This window comes from Canis lupus, chromosome 37, assembly GCF_048164855.1.
Source record: "Canis lupus baileyi chromosome 37, mCanLup2.hap1, whole genome shotgun sequence".
NCBI classification, from domain to species: Eukaryota; Metazoa; Chordata; class Mammalia; order Carnivora; family Canidae; genus Canis; species Canis lupus.
In genome coordinates, this window is record NC_132874.1 from 21,968,307 (window position 1) to 21,978,283 (window position 9,977).

Sequence of the window (9,977 nt, forward strand, 5' to 3'; positions counted from 1 at the left end):
TCAGCATAAGGCCTTGCCCCTGGAGGCTAGGGGAGAGAGGAGCTCAGGATAGGAGGTGAAAGAGGGAAATCCAGGCCAAGTGAAAATTCCAACATTCTTCTCCAGACTCTGGCTGTCAGTACATTCCTACAATCTGACGAATGGAGGAGGGTGGCCGGGACCAGAGGCCAACTTGGAGCCATTGCCAGGGTCTGGTGCATAGTTCGTGCTCAATAAAGGTGTGTTGGAGGAAGAATCGCGTGGGACTCAGCTAGAGGTTGATTTTTGCCAATTCCCTTCCTCTCCTCCTTCTTTCTTCTCTTCGTCTTTCCTATGAAGGAGGGAGGAGGCTGGGGCCCTGGTCCCTAAATAGAAGAGTCTCTTTTCCTCATTTTAATTGTTATGAACCACTCCTGTGAAGCATGCTCAGAAACCTAGGGCTGCTTTAATTAGAGGCTGGCCCAGGAGGACCAGGTGTGCACCAAACAGAAGGTGTGCAGGAAGGGAAAGCTCAGCGGGATGGATTTATTACAGAAGGCCTGGACCCACCTGAGAGATCAGATGCTGGCACAGCCTGTGGCCTGTGGGTGAGGGATTGGAGCCCTGGTCTTGAGGAGCCTGCAGAACCAATGCAACAGTACACAGACCGGTGAGGCCAGGTGTGAATGTGGAGATGCAGTATTTCTTCCTCAGGACAGTCAGTGGAGGGACCCACCGTTAGTCCTCTTTTATATCTGAAGAACTAGGTTCAGTTAGGCAGGGGCAGGCAGCTGAGAATCACAGAGCCCTGATTTCAGTGCTTCACTTTTCCTTTACCCTGAGCTACGTACGTCTGCAGAAACAGCCGACTCTGTCTGGGGTGAGTTAGATGGGCACTTCCCAAAGGGAGTCCCTGGATCGCCCATGTCAGGATCCCCTGAGGAGGTTGTTAGAAGTAGTTGCAGCCCACCCCCCGCCCCCGGCTTGTTCAGGATGAGGCTGAGGATGAATCCCTAGCAGCCATCCCTCTTGCTGCAGATGGGGAAATTGCTAAATGTTTCCCCAAGATGCCCTGTGGCCCGTGTCCAAGCTCTAACGGCTGTTGAGATTCATTGCAATTTCCTCTCAAAGAGGCTTTAAAGAAGGGAGAGCAAGTTGAGAAAGTTGCTCCTTGAGCAGAAAAAGATTCATGAGCTGGAAATAATTCAAACAATGACCCGTCAAATCCAGGTCCTTTAGCATATATGTTGCACGGCCCCTTTCTACACAGATGTGTTATGTTCCCATGTGCCTGCCGTGCCTCCATTGACCCTAAACGCAACAGATAAATTCATGGGCCAATGACCCAAAGCAGACTTCGTGTGACCTCAGTTTCATTTCTGTCCCGATTCCATTTCATTCAACAATTACAAGGGGATTTCTAATCTTGATCATAGAGTTTCTGTGTCAGTCAGGATTCCTTACTCTATATAACTAGTGTTAAAACCTCATCTCATGTAGGCTTAAATAATATGGAAATATAGTCTCTCCCATCACAAGGGCTCAGAGTAGGTCCTCAGAACTGGTTAATTCAGTGGCTCCTTCGACCAGGTTCTCTCTGCCCGGCCATCTCCAATGCTGGCTTCATCCCCAGGCTGGTGCAAGACGGGCTGTAGCAGCCAAGCCATCACAGATCCCCTGGGGTCTCAGACCAACCAGCCTAACAAGCCCAGCCCAAACTCAGCCCAACCAGTGGTCCCTCCACTGACTGTCCTGGGGAAAAGGGGGTTGGGGAAAGCCGCCATTGGCTTAGACCTCTCAGGATCTCCCTTCTGAACTAGCATCCAAGTTATACCTGGGGCCACCCCTGAAACATGCATACGTGAGGATAGAAATCTCACACAAAATCAGGATTCTGCTGGGAAGGAAGACAGGTGAGTGAAGGGAACAGATGTTGAACAAACACCTAATTGTGACAGTCACAGCTCTTCTCTCAGAAGAGAACTTGGTTGGAGAAGTGACTTAAATGTAGCTAATCTCAAGGTTGTCCATTACCCTACGTAACAGGATGACCCACTAATCCAAATGAAGGCTGAAATTAAGCCTCCTCTGCTCTCTGCTCCTCTTGCTTACTTCCCATCTGGGAATGAACCTTTTGGATGCAGACGCAAGGCGGTGGTTAGAAAGGGAAATAGAACATCAGTGGGAAACACAGAAATCTACATTTTGTCCATGTCTCACCAGGTCCTCTCAGGGGATATCCATCATATGTTCTCCCTACAAGGTAAACCTTTCAAATCTCTAAAAAATAAGATGATCTCCATGGAGTCTAGAGCTTCTTTCTATTGTAGAAAGCCAAGCCGAGTGCCTTGGACATACAGGCACTCAACAAATATTTGTTGAATGAATAAATGAGTGGATGAAAAAATAAAAATAAAAATAAAAATAAATAAAAAAATAAATGAGTGGATGAATGAGCACATGAGATGTTTGACTAGCACAGCTACGCATGCTTTCCCTTTAAGCTCCTTGCAAACCATGAGTGCTCTAAACAATCCTGCTGGTGAGATCAGCGCACAGATCTTCAGTACATTCTGGACATAGTCCTTGGGGACCAGAGTTGAGGTCAGCCCCTGGCATCAGGTCAACCCTTCACCATGGGTAGGAGGAAAACAATGACCGGTAAGGTCTCTGCTTCAACGGGCACCATCTCTGCGTGGTCTCTGTGCCTTTTGTGAAGGCAAACCTGTCCCTTTGCGGGCCCCCAGGGGCCTCCAGGCACCGATGTAAGGAGCTTGCTGCCAGGGTGTAGGTCTGTTCGCGTGGCCCAATCACAGAGCTCGGAGTGTCATCTTATTTTGTTAGCTCTAGTATATGGAGTAAGACTTTCTTATTTCAATTTAGATCAATTTTTATTAGAAAATATTTATTTTTGGTGACAGATTTATACATATAAGAAACTAAGTTGAACTTTAAAAAAATACTGATAGGGGAACTGAATGAAACTATGAAACATTGTTATACTGGTGGGATTCTCATCATGGCATTGTGTGGAGGAATGGTGTTTGGCTACATTTGATTTATTTATTTTTTTATCTATCTACCTATATATTTATTTAGATTAAAACAAAAGGAATTTATATATATATATATATATATTGCTGTGCAGCCAATTTTAGGTAGGTTTTTGACTGAGGTTTAACTACTAGAAAAAAGTACACAAGTCCTAAACTCACTGCTCAATGAATTTTCACAAAAAAGAACATTCCTATGTAATCCAAATTAGGATCCGAAAACAGAATATTATCAATACCCAAAGAAGCCCTCCACATGCCCCTCCCAGTCACTACTCACCTTCAAAATGATCTTCTTTCTACCGCCATAGAACTAAATTTGCCTATTTTTGAACTTTATGTGAGTAGAATTATCTAGTATGTACTCTTCTGCGTTTGGTTTCTTTTGTCCCAAGTCATGTTTAAGAGACTCCTCCATGTTGTGGTAACAAGAGCCTGCTTCTCCTCATCACTGGGTAGTATTCTGTTGTATGAATATAGCACAATTTATCCATCCTGTTGCTGGTAGATACTTGATTTGTTTTCAGTTTGGAGCTACAATGAATAATACTTATTATTATTAGCTCAATGAATGCTTCTATGAGCATTTTTGTGCATGCCTTTCGGTGCACATTTGTAATGTGTGCCCTGATACAACGGCTGAATCGTAGAGTTTGCATGTTTTCAACTTCAGTAGATGAGGCCAGAGAAGTTTCCAAAGTGGTTGTACCAGCTTACATTCTCACCAGCAGTGTAGCAGTGTTCAAATCACTTTACATTTGTACCAACTGTTGACATACTTTGTCTTCTTGATGTCACCTATATTGCCGAGTGTGTAACAGAATCTCACTGAAGTTTTAATTTGCATTTTTCTTTTCTTTTTTTTTTTTTAAAGATCTTGGAATTTATTTTTTTTTAATTTTTATTTATTTATGATAGTCACAGAGAGAGAGAGAGAGGCAGAGACACAGGCAGAGGGAGAAGCAGGCTCCATGCACCGGGAGCCCGATGTGGGATTCGATCCTGGGTCTCCAGGATCGCGCCCTGGGCCAAAGGCAGGCGCCAAACCGCTGCGCCACCCAGGGATCCCAATTTGCATTTTTCTGATGAACACTAAAGTTGAGTGCCTTTTCATGTGCTTATTAGCCATTTGTGTGTTCTTTTTTGATAAGGCACCTGTTCGGGACTTTTACTTCTTTTTTTAAAAGTAGGCTTGTCTGTCTTCTTATTGATTTGTAGGAATTCTTTATATATTCTGGACACAAGTCTTTTGTTGAATACATGTATCATAAATATCTTCTCTCCCTCTGTGGCTTGCCTCTTTAATCTCTCCCTTGGATCAGAAGTTCTGAATGGTGATGCAGCCCAGATTATCAGTCTCTTCTTCAAGATCAGTGCTTTCTGTGTGTCCTGTTTGAGAAATATTTGTCTGTCACATGAATCGTGAAGACAGTTTCCTACATTATGTTCTAGAGCTTTATTCTTTTACCTTTCACATTTAAATCTACAATCCACCCTGGAATTGATTTTGCATATGGCATGAGGTAGAATTATTCCTTTTTTTTTTTAACTTAGCCTTGTTTCTTTCAAAATCTATTCATTATAATGTATCAAGTTAAATGGTTCAGACATGCCAGAGAAGCCTGGTATCCAGGGAACAACCTCTATATTTGTTATTTTGTCCCTAGTTTGAGAAAAGACTTTTTTTTTTTTACCTCAACTTGAAAAAGAAGGAATCAAGATATTCTAAGCTTCATTTTATCGATAACTATTTTTTAATATATATTTTTATTGGCATTTGATTTGCCAACAGATAGTATAACACCCAGTGCTCATCCCGTCAAGTGCCCCCCTCAGTGCCCATCACCCAGTCACCCCATCCCCCTGCCCACCTCCCCTTCCACTACCGCTTGTTAGTTTCCCAGAGCTAGGAGTCTCTCATGGTCTGTCTCCCTTTCTGATTTTTCCCACTTAGTTCCCCTCCTTTCCCCTATAATCCCTTTCACTCTTTCTTATAGTCCCCGTATGAGTGAAACCATATGATGATTGTCCTTCTCCAATTGACTTACTTCATTCATCATAATCCCCTCCAGGTCCATCCACCGAAGCAGATGGTGGGTATCCGTCCTTTCTGATGGCTGAGGAATATCTCATTGTATACATAGACCACAGCTTCTTTATCCATCATCTGTTGATGGACACCGAGGCTCCTTCCACAGTTTGTGGACGTTGCTGCTATAAACATTTGGGTGCAGGTGTCTCGGCTTTTCACTGCATCTGTATCTTTGGGGTAAATCCCCAGCAGTGCAATTGCTGGGTCGTAGGGCAGGTCTATTTTTAACTCTTTGAGGAACCTCCACACGGTTTTCCAGAGTGGCTGCACCAGTTCACATTCCCACCAACAGTGCAAGAGGGTTCGATTCCCCTTTCTCCACGTCCTCTCCAACATTTGTCATTTTCTGTCTTGTTAATTTTCACCATTTTCACTGGTGTAAGGTGGTATCTCATTGTGGTTTTGATGTGTATTTCCCTGATGGCAAGTATCGACAACTATACAAGTGTTAGGAAATGGTCAGTGTATCCATTGTTTCTGGAACGTCCTAGAACTTTATCCTTACATGCAGGATGCACTTCTCTACTTTGTGCTCTTCTCGGTATTTCTTTTTAAAACAAACACAAGCATTTTCCTATCACTTGAGGTGCAATGCCTGGCTTATATGCCTCTGTCTTGCTCAACTAAATTTAGACAACTACCCAACATTCATCTTTTGTAAGATATTATTAGCTGACTCAAGATGATGCATGCATGGTCTCTGGTTAAATGACCATGTGGCTGCATTGCCTTTGATTGGGGTTATTTCTCCTCATGTTGGATGATTTGCTCACTAGGTTGTAAAGCTGTCTTCTGCATAAGATAGGGAACTCCTCGCCATATGATGCTTCAACCCACCATATATCTCAGTAGTTGAAATTGTGAAATCCTGTGAGATGCAGAATCATCCTAAACATGTTTCATTCTGTCCTGTAATCCTGCCCGATGTGCCTTGGCTGCTTCCCTTTCATTGTGTCCACCTTCTTTGTTACCTGTGGATTTTGCCATTATATTGTTCGTTGAAAGTCACATCTCCTTTGGAGTGCGGTGCCAAGTTTTCTCTCTTTCTCTCTCTTTTCACTTTTTATGCCCATTATATATCATCTTCAATAACTTTATAGGGCTGCCATTTTGTTTTGAAAGTGATCTTGCTCTTTTTAAAGAGCAAATTAATCTTTTAGCAAAAACTAATCTTTTCAGAGTTTTAGGATCTTTGATGTTATTTTGTTTGATTTCATAATGCTCCCCTTACCCTCATGCCACAAAACAAGAAGTCATGCTTCTAAAAAAGTAACTTTTAATTAATTTGCTTTTGAGAAAAGGCCAAGATATTTGCCATATTACAGCCTAATGCAATAGAAATATCACTTGGGTGGGAGCAACCAGAGTTGATTCTAGTCTCAGCTTGGCTAATTATGTGATCTGACTTTACTTTTCTGGACCTCAGTTAAGTGTAAGTTAAGTGAAGGAATTGACTCTCTGAGGGTACTTTCAACTCTAATACCATAAGTTTTTCTGCAAATGGATGTAGTCACAGTTAAAAAGTTAGGACTGTGCATCAGCCACATAGATTTAGTCCACCTGGGGACACCTGGTTGAGCGTCTCACCCCTGATCCCTGGACCCCAGAATCACGACCTGAACCAAAGGCAGACACCTAACCACTGAGCTACCCAGGCACCCCATGAAGATATTCTTACAACAGAATTCAATATTACTAAATCTTATCACAAACATACACAAAACACAAAACAATGAAAAATCTGAATAATGAGTTCTTTAGACTTAGTAATATCGAACATAATAATAAAAGCAGAGTACAAAAAGAAAAGACTAGACAGTTTTTTGGTATTAATTCCAAATTTGATCTACTAATTTATTTTGTATGGAATCATTTGACTGTTGGTGAATATTTTAGTCTTAAAAATCATTTCACTTGAGTTTGTTGAAAATACGTTTTGAAATTAGATGCTCTGGTATTCACTATTCTTTCCCTTTGTGATAGGTTAGCTTAAAAATATTTTTTAAAAGTTCTGGTGATGTAAACTTCTAAGGAGTGGTTACTATATGCATATACACTTATTGAGCAGGCAGGTATGGTGAAGATGTCAAAGACATAATATAAAAGATGGTTATTGGGACGCCTGAGTGGCTTGGTGGATTGAGTGTCTGCCTTCAGTTCAGGTCATGATCTCAGGGTTCAAGCCCCCCATTGGGGAGCCTGTTTCTCCCTCACTCCTCACCCCTGCTTGCTCTCTCTCAAATAAATACAATCTTTAAAAAAAGAAAAAAGATGACTAGTGTCCTTAGGTAGTGTACAACCTTGGAGAAATAAGACTTAGAGAAATGGGAATGTAAATCACACACAAAAAATGTAAGTAATAATTAAAACCCATGATTCCCAGGCATTTTTAAGAACTCGATAAACTAATTCTGAAGTCCATTGGGGAACTGAAGCTCCTCTTCGCTGACTCATGGGGCAACTCCTAGTGGAGGCTGCCTACAGGCAGGTAGGCTGGAGGTGCAGGTACAGGATAAAATTTCTTAGCAACTTAACATGGAAACCATTTGCTCACCTTGCCTTCATTTCTACCTGTCCTGGGTCAGCAAGAGAGAGTGCCCCAATGAGCAAGAGAGCACAGCGAGACGGTACCACGGGAATATGTATTATTCATACTCAGGCTCCTGCCAGCGGCTTACAGCAGGTTGCCAACTGGGTGCTGCTGGCCTTGGGGGTGGAGGCACATCCACGCTTCCAAGCAAGCAAAGCAAAAAGAGTTTGGATTGCAAACTCTGGATTGTCCATGGATCACAACAGTGATGAGTATCGTCAAGGTAGGGAGAGGAACGATATGGTTGTGAAAAAAGAGCCAGTTGAAAAGCAAGCAGAAGGCACAGGGGGCATTGCAAAAAGTGAATCAGCTCAAAGAAGAGAATGAATGGTTGGAAGCAAAAATTAAACTGCTGACTAAGGAATTAAGTGTACTGAAAGATTTTTTTCCTTTTTAAAAATGATTTTATTTATTTATTCATGAGAGACACAGAGAGAGACAGAGACACAGGCAGAGGGAGAAGCAGGCTTCATGCAAGGAGCCCGATGTGGGACTCGATCTCAGGACCTTGGGATTACGCCCTGAGCCAAAGGCAGATGCTCAACCACTGAGCCACCCAGGTGCCCCTGAAAGATTTGTTTCTTGAGCATGCACACAACCTTGCAGATAAGGTACAATCCACTAGCACTGAAAACACAACAACCTCTGATAATGCAAGACAGTAGACCTCACTCCTTTCAAACCTCACAACTTTGGTATGAATATTAAATGTGTGACTACCTACCTACACGCCTCGTATCAATAGCTGAATACCGTCCTGTTCCATTATTCAAAGGTCCATTGAAGGTTTTTTTCTAGGATCAGCACTGAAGAGTTGATTAGCTAAAAATGTTAGCCATGTGATTTAAGATCCAGTTTTAAATGACAGGGATTTTTTTTTTTTTTTTTTTTTTTTTTTTTGTGGGGATAAAACAAATTTCTAAGATACATGGAAAAAAAAAGTCTTGGACCTTGATGTTCTTCATGAATCCTCACTTCCCAAGGAAAATAAAATAAAATATAAATAAAATAAAATAAAATAAAACAAAACAAAATAAAATAAAAAATAAAATAAAATGAAGTAAAATAATCAAGTTCATTAGGAAGAAAAATGGATAAGAAAGAAAAATAAAGAAAAAGAAAAAAGAAAAAAGCATAACAAATAGTGATTGAGAGGAGGGAGTGCTTATACTATGTTACCCAGAAGAACTATAAAAACATTGCCATTATAAAAAATCTGCAATAATTTAGGATTGAAAAAAGATAATAGAAACAGATCCAAGAATATGTGTGTGTGTGTATATGTAAGTATTCAATATATGATAAAATTGGCATTTTAAATTGCTGGAAGAAGATAATATTGAATATTGATAAATTCTTTGGAAATAATAAGGACAGATGCTTCATCGTATATATTAAAATAAATCCCAGACACACCAGACGTTAAATATAAAAATGAATAGAAAAAAATGTAGATGAATATTTATGTCATCTTTGGTGTAGGAAAGGTCTTTTAAAACAGCACATTTAAAGATTATTAGATTTGGCTAATAAAAATCTTAAATGCATTTTATATAGCAAAAAGCCTAGGCAATTTTAACCTATCATGATAGAAAGAGTAGATCAGTGGTTGCCTGGGGCCTGGCGTGGAGGTGGGGACTGTCTGGAAAGGTGACAATTATCAGGTTCCTGAGAACAAGAGCTGTCCCCAGTGGGCAAGCACACCTCCAGTCAGTCCGTCTACACCTCCTAATCTTCCATCGGCCAAATCAAGTCCCATAGACAAAACAGACTTGAGGATGGGAGAAACAGACTCCACATCTTGACAAGAGAAAAATACTATGTGGGCAGGTTTTGCTCTCTGCCACATATTATTTAATAATAAACCTCAGAAACCATGTAAATGTTCAACAATAGGGACATGGTCAAATAAAATATAATCCAACCATGCAATGGGCAATGTGTGGTATTTTTTTTTTTTTTTGAAGGGGAGAGGGGCAGAGGTGGGAAGAGAATCTTAAGCAGGCTCTGTCCCAGCCCAGCCCCATCTCACAACCCTGAGATCACGAACTGAGCCAAAATCCAGAGTTGGAGGCTTACCCCAAGAAACCACCCAGGTGCCCCATAATGTGTGGTATTATAGGAAAAATTTTGATATGGAAAGATCCCTTATGAAAGCACAAAACAAAATATGCTGCATAAAACCACTTCAATGAAAAAAAAAAAGCATTGAAAAAATGACTGGAGGGACAAAATTTTAAGTATTGTCACCCCATGTCTGAATAGAAGGGATATGGAGATATGT

The 9,977-nt window shown here is 41.1% G+C and overlaps 1 pseudogene; it reads left to right on the forward strand.

Moving 5' to 3' along the window:
• Positions 1-7,705: 7,705 nt before the first annotated feature.
• On the forward strand, positions 7,706-8,358 carry LOC140626319 (CCAAT/enhancer-binding protein gamma-like; annotated as a pseudogene).
• The last annotated feature ends 1,619 nt before the right edge of the window (positions 8,359-9,977 follow it).